The 12,510-nt window shown below is 43.2% G+C and overlaps 1 protein-coding gene across 3 annotated transcripts in view; it reads right to left on the minus strand.

The window, feature by feature from the left end:
* gal3st1a (galactose-3-O-sulfotransferase 1a) overlaps positions 1–12,051 on the minus strand; it is a 30,838-nt gene extending 18,787 nt beyond the window's left edge. For 2 of the 3 annotated variants that reach the window (XM_052032242.1, XM_052032241.1), the window contains exon 1: positions 11,632–12,051. The gene's annotated coding sequence lies outside the window, so the exon portion shown is untranslated. Of the gene's footprint in view, positions 1–11,236; positions 11,485–11,631 lie in introns of those variants that run through there. The other variant, XM_052032240.1, reaches the window with a different exon arrangement.
* Between the last annotated feature and the right edge of the window lie 459 nt (positions 12,052–12,510).

A 12,510-nucleotide genomic window follows, 5' to 3' on the forward strand; every position in this document is an offset into this window, starting at 1 on the left:
CAATCTAAAAAGTAATTGCCTATAAATTAGGGTTTGCAATATTCAATGTAAAAAGGTCGCTCTTATTAAGATTTAATCTATAGCCAGAAAAAACACTAAATTGATCTAGTAGTGATAGTACTGCGGGGATAGATTCGTCCGGATTAGAAATATAAAGTAACAGGTCATCTGCGTAGAGAGATATCTTATGAATCTTCTGTCTGTGAGTAATGCCACATATATTTGAAGAGTCCCGGAGTGCAATAGCCAAGGGTTCTAAAGCAATATCAAATAATAAAGGGCTTAACAGACAACCTTGTCTAGTACCTTGAAAAAGCCTAAACAAAGGAGATCTTTGATTATTAGTAAGTATTGAAGCCATAGGTGTATAATAAATCATTTTAATCGCAGATATAAATTTAGGGCTAAAATTAAATTTTTGAAGTGTAGTGAATAGATATTCCCATTCGACTCTGTCAAACACCTTTTCAGCATCTAGTGAAACAACACATTCTGGAATTTGGGATGAAGGAGTATGTAGCGGTTGCTACCGCGGAATAAAACAAGACTCTACTCGGAGGATTGCCAAACAGAACTGGTTTATTTTCCCGCCTTGTGCGGGCCCTTTAAGGGAGAAAAACTCCCGCCCAAAAAAACCGGCAATGACGTAAGTCCTACGTCATCAGGACTTTCCCGCGCGCGGGTTCTCCCCGTCGCTCGGAAAGACGAGGCCCGCCGCCATCTTGGGCCTCGTCGCTCCGACGCCGCGCGACCCGACTGCCGAGCCGGTTCGCCCGACTAGACGGTGAGTCGCCACAAGTATATATAATATTCATTAATCTCCTGATATTAAAATGTAAATAACGATTCTGAATAAATCCTATCTGGTCTTCAGAGATAATTTGTGGGAGAACCTTTTCCAGTCTAAAGGCCAATATTTTGGAAAATATTTTTGAATCTACATTTAATAAAGAAATAGGTCTATAAGATGCACAATCAGTGAGATCTTTATCTTTTTAAGAATTAAAGAAATAGTTGCTTCATAGAAAGATTGTGGTAGTTTACCCACTGATAGGGCATCTTTAAAAATTTTGGCTAACCAGGGAACAAGAATATCAGAAAAGGATTTTAAAAATTCAGCTGTATATCCGTCAGGGCCGGGTGCTTTACCCGAGTTCATTGAAAATATTACTTTCTTTATTTCTTCCTCCGAAATGGGAGCATCTAATGTAGAACATTCATTTAAAGATAGTTGGGGAATCTTCAGATCTCTTAAAAATTCATACATTAATGTAGAATCCTCAGGGGATTCTGATTGGTATAAAAAAGAATAAAATTCTTGAAAGGATTTGTTGATTTGAACATGATCTATCTTGTAGGTACCATCTGGTTTACCAATTTTATTAATCTGACGTTTAGATAAAGTAGCTTTCAATTAGTTGGCCAATAATTTACCGGATTTGTCACCATGTATATAAAATTGACTTTTGTTTTTAAGTAGTAGGTTTTCAATTGAAGATGTTAATAATAAACTATGTTGTAATTGGAGTTCTGTTCTCTTTTTAAAAAACTCCAGATTTGGAGTATCAGGATATTTTTTATCGATTTCTTTAATCTTGTCAGCTAATATATGTATTTCATTATTAGTTCGTTTTTTCAATCCAGCAGAATATGAAATAATTTGACCACGGATATATGCTTTAAAAGTATCCCATATTATCCCACTGGAGATTTCTTCAGTAAAATCAGTTAAAAAGAAAAATGAAATCTGTTCTTTAATAAATTGGACGAAATCTGAGTCTTGTAATAGAGAAGGGTTAAATCGCCATTGTCTGACATCAAAGGATACATCTGATAATTTAATTGATAAAGTCAATGGTGCATGATCAGAGATGGCAATTGTGTCGTATTTACAGTCCATAGTAAGTGGAGCTAATCTACCATCAATAAAAAAATAATCAATCCTCGAGTAATTATGGTAGACATGAGAAAAGAATGAAAATTCTTTATCATATGGGTGTAGAAATCTCCAAACATCTAAAATTCTGGATTCAACTAAAAAGGAATTAATAAAGACAGTGGATTTGTTTGGAAGTACAGGATTTGACACAGATCTATCCATCGAAGGGTTTAGACAACAGTTAAAATCTCCACCCATAATCACAGTGTATTAATTTAAATTAGGAAAAAATGCAAACAGATGTTTAAAAAATTCAGGGTGATCTACATTGGGTGCATAAACATTAACCATTACAGCTTTTTTATTATGAAGCAGACCAGTAATTAATAAAAATCTACCATTTGGGTCTGATATTGTCTCATGATGGACAAACGAAATTGAGGAGTCTATAAAAATAGAGACTCCTTTCACCTTTGCTTGTGAATTTGAATGGAACTGTTGACCCCTCCAAGATCTAAAAAAAACGTCGATTATCCTTCTTCCTGATGTGAGTCTCCTGAATGAAAATAATCTGAGCATTTAATCTATGAAAAACTTTAAAAATCTTCTTGCGCTTACGCGGATTATTTAAACCGTTAACATTCCATGAAATAAAATTAATAGTCTTATCCATTTTAACAGATTAAAAAACATATGGTATGTAAAGGGTTAATCAATATATCTGAGTCTACCAACAGGAAGAAGTAAAAAAAATATTCAAAGAGGAAATGAATGTGATGACAATTTAGAAAAATTTGTAGTTTAGCCCAGAAAAAAAAACTAAAATCAACTCCACCCCCTCCCCCAACAGCCCGAAAACTGGCCAATAGGCAGCCAGAAAGCTACCCTCTAATTGAACTAACCCCAGTTCTATTGGTGGCAGTAGTCCAAATTGAAAGGTATATAAACCACCCATGTTTTGTCTAAAGATGAACAACATAATCCAAACAGAGATATCGAACTAACAACATAGTTGTGAGATTCAAACAGAGCCAAAGGGTGTTAACAGCCGACAATTAAAAAATACAGTTTAATAATTATTTTGAAAAGAAAGCAAATGATCGGTCATTTTGTTAAATTCTTAATTATTATTAAAACAAAACATTAAAAATATTAAAAGAAGAAAAAAAGGTTTAAATCTAAAAATTAATTGGATAATAAAGCAAGTAGGTAGTAAATCAAAGGAAAAACACTGTGTCTCTTCTGCATTTCTTAGCTTCTAAAATTAAAAGATAATTAAAAAGAAATTCCTCGGCCTCCTGGACGGATTTAAACCATTTGCCAGATTTATCACGTAATGAAAGTCTCAACCTTGCTGGGAATAATAATGCAGGATGATAATTGCTTTGATAGAGACGATCCATAATTGGTTTGTAGGTCAGCCTTTCTTTCATAACTTCTGGGGTGTAATCTTCAACTATTCAAAACTTCCATTGTTTAAATTGAATCATTCCACGTCTACGAGCGGTATGAATCAGGAGCTCCTTGACGCTGACGTAATGGAATCTCAGTATTACTGGCCGAGGTTTTTGATCCGGAGCAGGTTTAGATCTTAATGCTCTGTGAGCCCTATCCAGAATGGGCTGAACAGGGAACATTTCAGAACCAAACACATCGACCAAAAGATTAGAAAAAAATTCTGTAGGGTTACCAGTCTTGGTGTTCTCTGGAAAATTGATGATTCTTAAATTTTTCCTCCTGCTGCGTCCTTCCAGGTCGATGATCCTGTCGTTGCTTTTCCAGGTTTTGCTTGGTCGTAATTAAGGCTTTTTCAAGTGAGTGGAGTTTGGCATCTCTCTCTTTACCAGCTTGGTCGAGTTCAGCAATTAGTTGCATTTGTTTGTTATTTTCCTGGATAAGAGTATTTTGTTTGTCTTCAAAGTCTTTTAAAATGGATTTCAATTCGGCAAAGCTCCGATTGAACTTTCCATCTAGATTAGAAATAGCTTCCAAAGTAGGTTGGTCTCCAATACCTTTACCATTACCAGAGGCTTTCGATCTGGTGGTCATTTTAACAGTTAAAGATCAAGATTAGACTTGTGCTAGTATTGTAAAAGACTTACTAAAGAGTGGTAAATAGTAGGTTGAAAAGTGCCTGGACCAAAGCCAAGTTATGACTTAGTCCATCGAGCGCCACCAACAGACTCTCAGTGGTGGAGTTCTTAAGCTCCTGTTAGAGTTAAACAACAACAGCAAGCAGTCGGGATCAGTCTCAAGCAGTTGCAAGGAAGAGGTATGGAGCTGATGGCCAGGGAACAGAGTTTGTGAAAGGGACAACATTAGCTTTGAATTTCCCAGTAATTAGATGGAAGAAATTTCAGCTCATTCATTATTGGAAGTCAAACATTCAACGTTGAGGCCACCTCTGTCAACCCTTGGCAGGGATGAGGGAGGTGGTGTTGAGGGAGAGATAAAAGTCAATAGATTTCATGTGGAAATTGATTCTGTTTTAGATACTGACAAGGGATGTGAAATATGAGAATGGCAAGGGTAGATCCATGGGGGTAACTAATACTGTGGGAGATGAAAGTGAATTGGTAAATTGGTTTACTATTGTCACATGTACTGAGATACAGTGAAAAACTTGTCTTGCATACTGTTCATACAGATCAATTCATTACAACAGTGCATTGAGGTAGTACAATGTAAAACAATGACAGAGTGCAGAATAACGTGTTACAGTTACAGAGGAAGTGCAGTGCAGGTAGACAATAAGGTGAAAAGTCATAACAAGGTGGATTGTGAGGCCAAGAGTCCATCTTATCACACTAGGGGACCATTCAATAGTCTTGTAACAACATGATAGAAGCTGCCCTTGAGCCTTTCTCTGACTATGACTGAATAGCTAAGAATGCAATCAGCTGGGTAAAGTCCCAGACATTAAAGAGGAGTTGGAGGGCTGTGTGGTCAGTCATATCAAGGGTCTGCAGTCAGCCCTAGAGGGATGACAAAGATGGATTGCCTTTATCATATGATTTGCATGGGATGTAATTTGTGGCATTGGTGAGAGTCATTTTGTTACCATGATAGTGGTGGAAACCTGATTGGAAGGACTCTTGGAAACATGACCATGATTAAGGAAACAAAAGCACTTTCAGGAACTTTGGAGAGGGAAGACAGGTTGGAAATAGGATGGTTGTTTGCAAGAAGAGACTAGGTCAAGGATGGGTTTCTTGAGGAGAATGGGACTACAGATTTGAAGGATTGAGAGTGTTGGAGGTGAAGATACTATTGATAACATCACCTTACATGGAGCCAGAAAGAGAAGCTGGGCATTTGGCTTCTTATGGGAGGAAGAGTCAGGGGAGCAGGAGGTGAACCTCAATGACAAGATGAGATCAATGAGAGAAAGAGGAGAGGAAGTAAAGAAGGATGGAGGCTGAAGTATGAGGCAAGGAATTGGTCTGATCCATCAGGGAAGAGAAGTTTGGAGAGAGCATGAAAGGAGAAAGGAGAGAAATCAAGGAGAGACGCAAATTCTGGAGTAGGCCATATGGAGAATTTGAAAGTTTGGTCCTCCAGTCTAGCAGGTAAAAGAGGGAAACAGCAGAGACAGCTGATTGGCTGATCTCAATTTAGTGATAAAACTCCATGAGTTCATAGCACTTGCTGGAGGTGGGAATGGAGGAGTCAGAGAAGAGGATATTAAGAAGATTGTTTTCAGAGAAAGGTTATTCTTGCATTTTAGACTTTTCCTGGAATAACGAATACTTCTGGGAGACAAAAACAGGGCTTGTGTAGTGCAGACTGATCTAGCAACAAATAGCTCTGTCAGTTAATTGCCAGAGTCATTCAGTTTTGCATCCTTTTGACTCAATAGAGCACAGGTGAGAGAAGTAGAAAGAAGAAATGGCCAGGATGAGAGGGAGTATTGGTTTCAATTGGGACTAAGGCACTGAAGATACACATGAGAGGGTTAGGTTTGAACAGATTAGATTGGAAAATTGGCATATAGAATGGAAGGCCACAGATCATACTATAGGAGTTTTGAATGTGCAGTTCCAAACGGGGTGAAGTTTTATCTGGGCAAACATGGCAGAAAGAAGGATGTGGCTGGACTCCACTGCAAAGAAGTGACCAATGATATCCATATCTGTGATTGAGCAGTGAGAGCAGTGAGATCCTGTAAAATGGCAAGGTCAAGGAGAAGGCTGTTAATGTGAGTTGGGGGCAATGATCTCAGAAGAAAGAAAAAGGAGAAAGGTCTTGCATTTATATGGTATCATTTTCAACAGGAGATCCCAACACACTTCCATATATTTAGAACAAAATGTAGTTACTGCTGTAATGTCAGAGTTTGCACAGCCAGTTTATGCACAGCTGATTGAGAGAGCGTTTGGTGAATGAGGTGGAGACTGAAATGACCAAGGGCGAGAAGTCACTCAATGGAGAGGCTAAAGAGACAAAGCAGTGAAGATAACTTGGCCAGAAAAGGAGAACAGCCCATTGCGTGATTAGGTGACAATGGTCACACCTCTCCTGACAGGGCAGTGAAGTGGTAAAAGGTATAGCCAACCAGAGAGGCTTCATTCTGACAAAGGTTTTCAACACCCCTCAAATGAGTTTTGGGAAAGCCATGATATTGTTGTAATCACCCACAAAAACTCATGCATGGCGAGCAAATGCACATTCTGGAGGATGATGCAGAGGGCATTAGCTGATTTACTGCCTTGGTCCACATAACCAATACTGGATGGTGTCAGTAGGATAGGAATAAGATCAGCAAGATGGGCACCCTGTGAGCATTCAAAGGATCATTGAGATTTCTGTTCACAAGGAGGTAGTGATGGCCACCTCAATGGGCCTTTCAGACTGGAAGGTGGCAGGAGAGGCTCAGAAGGAAGGTGTAAGCTTATCTAAGAGGGAATCAAGGCTGGGAGGAAGGCAGGAATGGAGGAAGGGCAACTGCGCTCAAGAGCCAGAGCAGGGAATTGGGAAGGCAGAGGGCAGAGGAGGGGGAATTGAAAGGAAGTGCAAAGCCAGACAAGAATGAGTAGTCTAGGAGGGGAAAAATAAACAGGAAAACGTGGAAATGGAATTGTCTTGCTGTGGGGCAGGAACTAGAACACCAATTAAGGCGGGAAAAGCCCAGTTCACATGTGCTTGCTGAAGCAGCAACTATTCCAGTACCTACATGTAGCGCGGTAATCATTGAAAGCAAGCTTGAGGCGTGAGAAGACAGGTTGAATTTCTGAAGCTGTGAGGAAACTATGTGGTTTTCAGATCTTACTGTCCTTGGATGAGCAGACTTTAAATAGCGTTCCCCTATAAACTATCCTGTGCTGCCGAGTTTCGGGGTGAGCCCCACAGTATCAGTCTAAGGCTCTCCTCCCTTCCCTAACAACCCCCGCCAGCCCTCACAGATCTCAACGCAGAACCCCCTGCTTTAAATACAACACTGCCATTGATATGAAGGCTGAGGGGGGGGGGGGGAGGGAGAGCGCACGACCCCCAATATTACCTCTTTAAAACAAACGGAATGGTCGGTGGCAGCCAGGCAAGTTGTGGCTGCGCCTACTTAGAAACGAGTAAAAGAACAAGTTGTGGGGCGCCTGAGCGAGTCCGGCAGCATCTGTGCGGACAGCGGACTGGATAAGGTTTCAGGAACTTCAAACTGCAGTGTGAAGAAGGGCTGTGACGTTATCTTGTCCGTTCTCTCCAAGGATGAGCTTGATCGCTTCCTTTTTTTTGTCTCAGATTTCAACACGCATCGGGGCTCTGTATTATTGTGTTTCACGTATTAAAGGGACCGATATGTGAAATGTATCCAGTGTGCGGAAAGAGTGCTGTCGACAGAGTGCACAGTTCCGTGTAACGGTCAGAAACTAGGTGAAGAGGCCCCATTCACTGGATACCACACTCTCCTTAGGTTCGATGTCAGAACTGCGCTGGGCACTCCAGACACCAGCACACAATGAAGTTAGAACGGAGACCGAGATCTGGCTTCAACCCTGGTGGGAAATGACCAACCTTTCCCCATATTACAAACTTCGGGAAACAGCAGATTGAGTGTGAACTCAAATCCAAGTCAGAATTGACGGTGAAAACAGAAAATAAGAGCGAAAGGTGTTGTTTTCCCATCGGGAGGGAAGTGTACGGAGGAGTTCTCCAGAGCACGGTCCAACACTTAACATGTATCAATGATTTGTACTTGGGAGCGCAGAGCACCATTTCCTAATTTGTGGATGACACGAAATTGGAGATGTAGAGTCATAGAGCTATACAGCATGGAAACAGGCCCTTCGGCCCATCTCGTCCATGCGGACCAAGTTGCCTACCTGAGCTAGTCCCATTTGGCCGCGTTTAGCCCATATCCCTCTCAGCCTTTTCTATCCATGTACCTGTCCACGTGTGGTTTAATTTGTGGTAATGTAGTCAGAAATGAATAGCAGTGGACTGTGAGGAGGCACAGACAGGCTGGTGGCACGGGGCGGAGGGGTGGCAAATGCAATTTAGTATTGAGAAACGCAAGCCATATAGGAAGAATGAGAAGAGGCGGTATAAGCTAGAGGGGACAATTCTAAAAAGGGGTACAACAGCGAGATCTACGGTTGAATGTGCACAGTTAGAACATAGAACATAGAACAATTACAGCATAATTCAGGCCCTTCAGCCCACAAAGCTGTGCCGAACATGTCCCTACCCTAGAAATGACTAGGCTTACCCATAGCCCTCTATTTTACTCAGCTCCATATACCTATCTAACAGTCTCTTGAAAGACCCTATAGTATTAGACTCCACCACCGTTTCCGGCAGCCCATTCCACACACTCACCACTCTCTGAGTAAAAAACTTACCCCTGACATCTCCTCTATATCTACTCCCCAACACCTTAAACCTATGTCCTCTTGTGGCCACCAATTCAGCCCTGGGGAAAAGCCTCTGACTATCTACCCTATCAATACCCCTCATCATCTTATACACCTCAATCAGGTCCCCCCTCATCCTCCGTCTCTCCAAGGAGAAAAGGCCGAGTTCCCTCAACCTACTTTCATAAAGCATGCTCCGCATTCCAGGCAGCATCCTTGTAAATCTCCTCTGCACCCTCTCTATGGCTTCCACATCTTTCCTGTAGTGAGGCGACCAGAACTGAGCACAATACTCCAAGTGGGGTCTGACCAGGAACCTATATAGCTGCAACAATACCGCACGGCTCGTAAACTCAATTCCCCGATTGATGAAGGACAATACACCATATGCCTTCTTAACCACAGAGTCAACCTGCACAGCCACTTTAAGCGTCCTATGGACTTGGACCCCAAGATCCCTCTGATCCTCCACACTGCCAAGAGTCCTACCATTAAGACTATATTCTGCAAACATATTTGACCTACCAAAATGAACCACTTCACACTTATCTGGGTTGAACTGCATCTGCCACTTCTCAGCCCAACTCTGCATCCTATCTATATCCCTCTGTAACCTCTGACAGCCCTCCAAACGATCCACAACACCCCCAACCTTTGTGTCATCCGCAAACTTACTAACCCACCCCTCTACTTCCTCATCCAGGTCGTTTATAAAAATCACAAATAGTAAGGGTCCCAGTACAGATCCCTGAGGTACACTACTGGTCACCGACCTCCGCTCAGAATATGACCCCTCAACAACCACTCTTTGCCTTCTGTTGGCCAGCCAGTTCTGGATCCACACTGCAATGTCCCCTTGGATCCCATGTCTCCTCACCTTCTGCATAAGCCTTGCATGGGGTACCTTATTAAATGCCTTGCTGAAATCCATATACACTACATCTACTGCTTGCCCTTCATCGATGTGCTTAGTCACATCCTCAAAAAATTCAATCAGGCTCGTAAGGCAGGACCTGCCCTTGACAAAGACATGCTGACTATTCCTAATCATGTTATACCTCTCCAAATGTTCATAAATCCTGCCTCTCAGGATCTTCTCCATCAGCTTACCAACCACTGAGGTAAGACTCACCGGTCTATAATTTCCTGGGCTATCCCTATTCCCCTTCTTGAATAAGGGAACAACATCTGCAACCCTCCAATCTTCTGGAACCTCTCCCATCTCCATGGATGACACAAAGATCATTGTCAGAGGTTCCACAATCTCCTCCCTCACCTCCCACAGCAACCTGGGGTACATCTCATCCAGTCCCGGCGACTTATCTAACTTGATGCCTTTTCAACTTCATTGAAAATGGCAAGTTGGGTCGAGAATTTGGTTAAAATGCACATTGAGCGGCCATAATGAATAAAGGCTCAGTACAAGAGCAAGGGTGTTATGATGAACGTTCACGGACACTAAGCCACATCCATCCAGGGAAGATGTGACGGCTTTGAGGAGGGTGCGGAGAGACTCACCAAAACGATTCCAGGGACGAGGGGGCTGGAGGATCTGGGAGTGTTCTTGAAACAGAAGAGTGGATCTGACAGAAGTGTCTTAAGTCACGAAAGAAAGGCAGAATAGACAGAGAGAAACTCTGACAGAGAGTCAAGAACGAGAAGAATAAAGAAGATTGGCAAAAGAACCAAAAGTGACGCGAGGAGTTTTATTACATAGGGAGTGGTTGGTGTCTGGAATGCTCGGCCGAGGGGAATGTGCAAAGGGGTGGCCGGGGAGGTATCTGAACGGAGAGAGTTTGCCGGGATGAAGTGAGAGGACGGGGCGGTGCGCCCTGATACAGAGTCGGTCGAGAAGCATGCTGTAACCATTCTGCGATTCTCTGTGGTAACCGGGCGATATCCGCACAAGGGTTGAAACGAAACAAATAGGTCATTGTGCCTGAAAGACAAATGCGGACAGGGATCTCCACATTATAAACTGCCCCTTTCCCCTCTGTCAGCACCTGTCAACCACTGCAGTCACCTCTCGTTCTCGGACACGAATTTCTCACCACCAAAGAACCATCAGCGCGTAGATGAGGCCGTTGGGCCCGTCAGTGCCTGTGCTGCCTCTTTGTAGCTCAGTCCCATTCACATTGCCAACAGCTAATACCCTCCCCGCTCTTTCCTCAGAGCCCCTTGGAATGTTTTCTGTTCAAATGGGGATTCTGTCCTCCTTTGTAATCAGGGCTGGATCTGCAATCAGCGGTCCTTCACGTAGTTCATTCGAGGTCAAAACTGCTCCCGGTGTTCACGCCGCCGAATCGCTCGTCATTTATACAATGCGATTCGCGTTACAAGGTTCTCTTTATTAATTTAGACTCATTCACATCATTTCCTGCCTCAGCGCCGTAATATTCCAATGCATCCTGATTCACTCCATCATTTTGCCCGCCAAGGCTCCTTTGGCGACCGTGAAGCGTTACTTTCTCCGACGGTTCCTTCCCTCCACCCCGCCCCGTGTACTCACAGTCTGGTTGCCCTCGGGCGCGCTGCCCTCTCCAGTGGGAAAGAGGGAGCAGAAGGAAACACCTTCCTCTGCTCGGAGTTAGCACATCCTCGTGTGGGACCCTTCACTTTTGTGACTTTCTACAGCAGCCTCAAACTGAAATATGGCCTCTCCACAAAGTGAAACGTCCCACTTGTATAGCATTCCGAATATACAATCTGCGCGTTTTAAAATTATCGTTTTAAATCAATGGAGAGATTTCAAGAGCAACGTTGCTTTAAATAAAGTCCTCCGCATTACCAACGAAATTGAGTCGAAACCTCCGTATCAAAGTCCTGAATTAATAATTAATGTAGTCCCAACCTGCGACCGAAGCGCAACCTGGTGGCTACTGCTTTAGAATAGCCAGTGCTTACCTGGGCTGATTCTTGTGACGCTGACCGTGGCTGTGAATGCTTTGGCCGTCTCGGTGCTCTGGAGTGTTGTTGGATCCCCGAACCCAAGCAGTGCTGTCCCAGACCTCACTGGCGAGCTACTGTCCCGACCCCAGCAGCCGTCACCGCCAGCACCATCCTCCTCATTGTGGCGTTTAACACTTGGTGAAGCCGCGCTCCTGAAATTGGAGCGGGTCGAGCAAAACAGAAGTACTTCAGGCGCAGAAACCGATCCGAAGTTCAATGAAAACTGGTACAACATGTCACCAGATCTATTTGCTGGTCGGTGAGCTAAGTAAGACCTCCCCCGGGCCACTGGCTGACTCTGTAACGAGCACACGCAATGTCGATCAATGAAACTTGTCTTCATTTGTAATCGTGTATTACTGGGAGGAAGGCGATGATCACACCACGGTATTTAGTTGCATTAATTCCTTGCGTTCTGTTGAGTTTTAAATATCATCCGCATAAGCAATTGCCATTCGCGAAACCTAGCATTTACAAACTATTAGTAACCAGGGGCGAAGACGCAGAGAAATAAAGACGGACATCTGCTGTCTCCGGGTTCAGGAGGTGTGGGAGGTGATTGCACATTCTGGCTGGAGACTCAAGGGACCGCAGATGCTGGAATCTGGAGCAAAAAGAACCAAACTGCTGGAGGGACTTGGCGGTCGGGCAGCATCTGTGGAGGGAAGTGGACAGTCGGTGTTTCGGGTCGAGACTCTTCATCTGGACGCATCTGGTTACAGTAAACGTCGACTGCCCATCTCCTCCATAGATGCTGCCCGACCCACTGAATTCCTCCAGCGTTTTGTTTTGTTTTGCGGAGTTGCAATTTTGCATGTTATTCATAAAAGATCA

This window comes from Pristis pectinata, chromosome 17 (genome assembly GCF_009764475.1).
Source record: "Pristis pectinata isolate sPriPec2 chromosome 17, sPriPec2.1.pri, whole genome shotgun sequence".
NCBI classification, from domain to species: Eukaryota; Metazoa; Chordata; class Chondrichthyes; order Rhinopristiformes; family Pristidae; genus Pristis; species Pristis pectinata.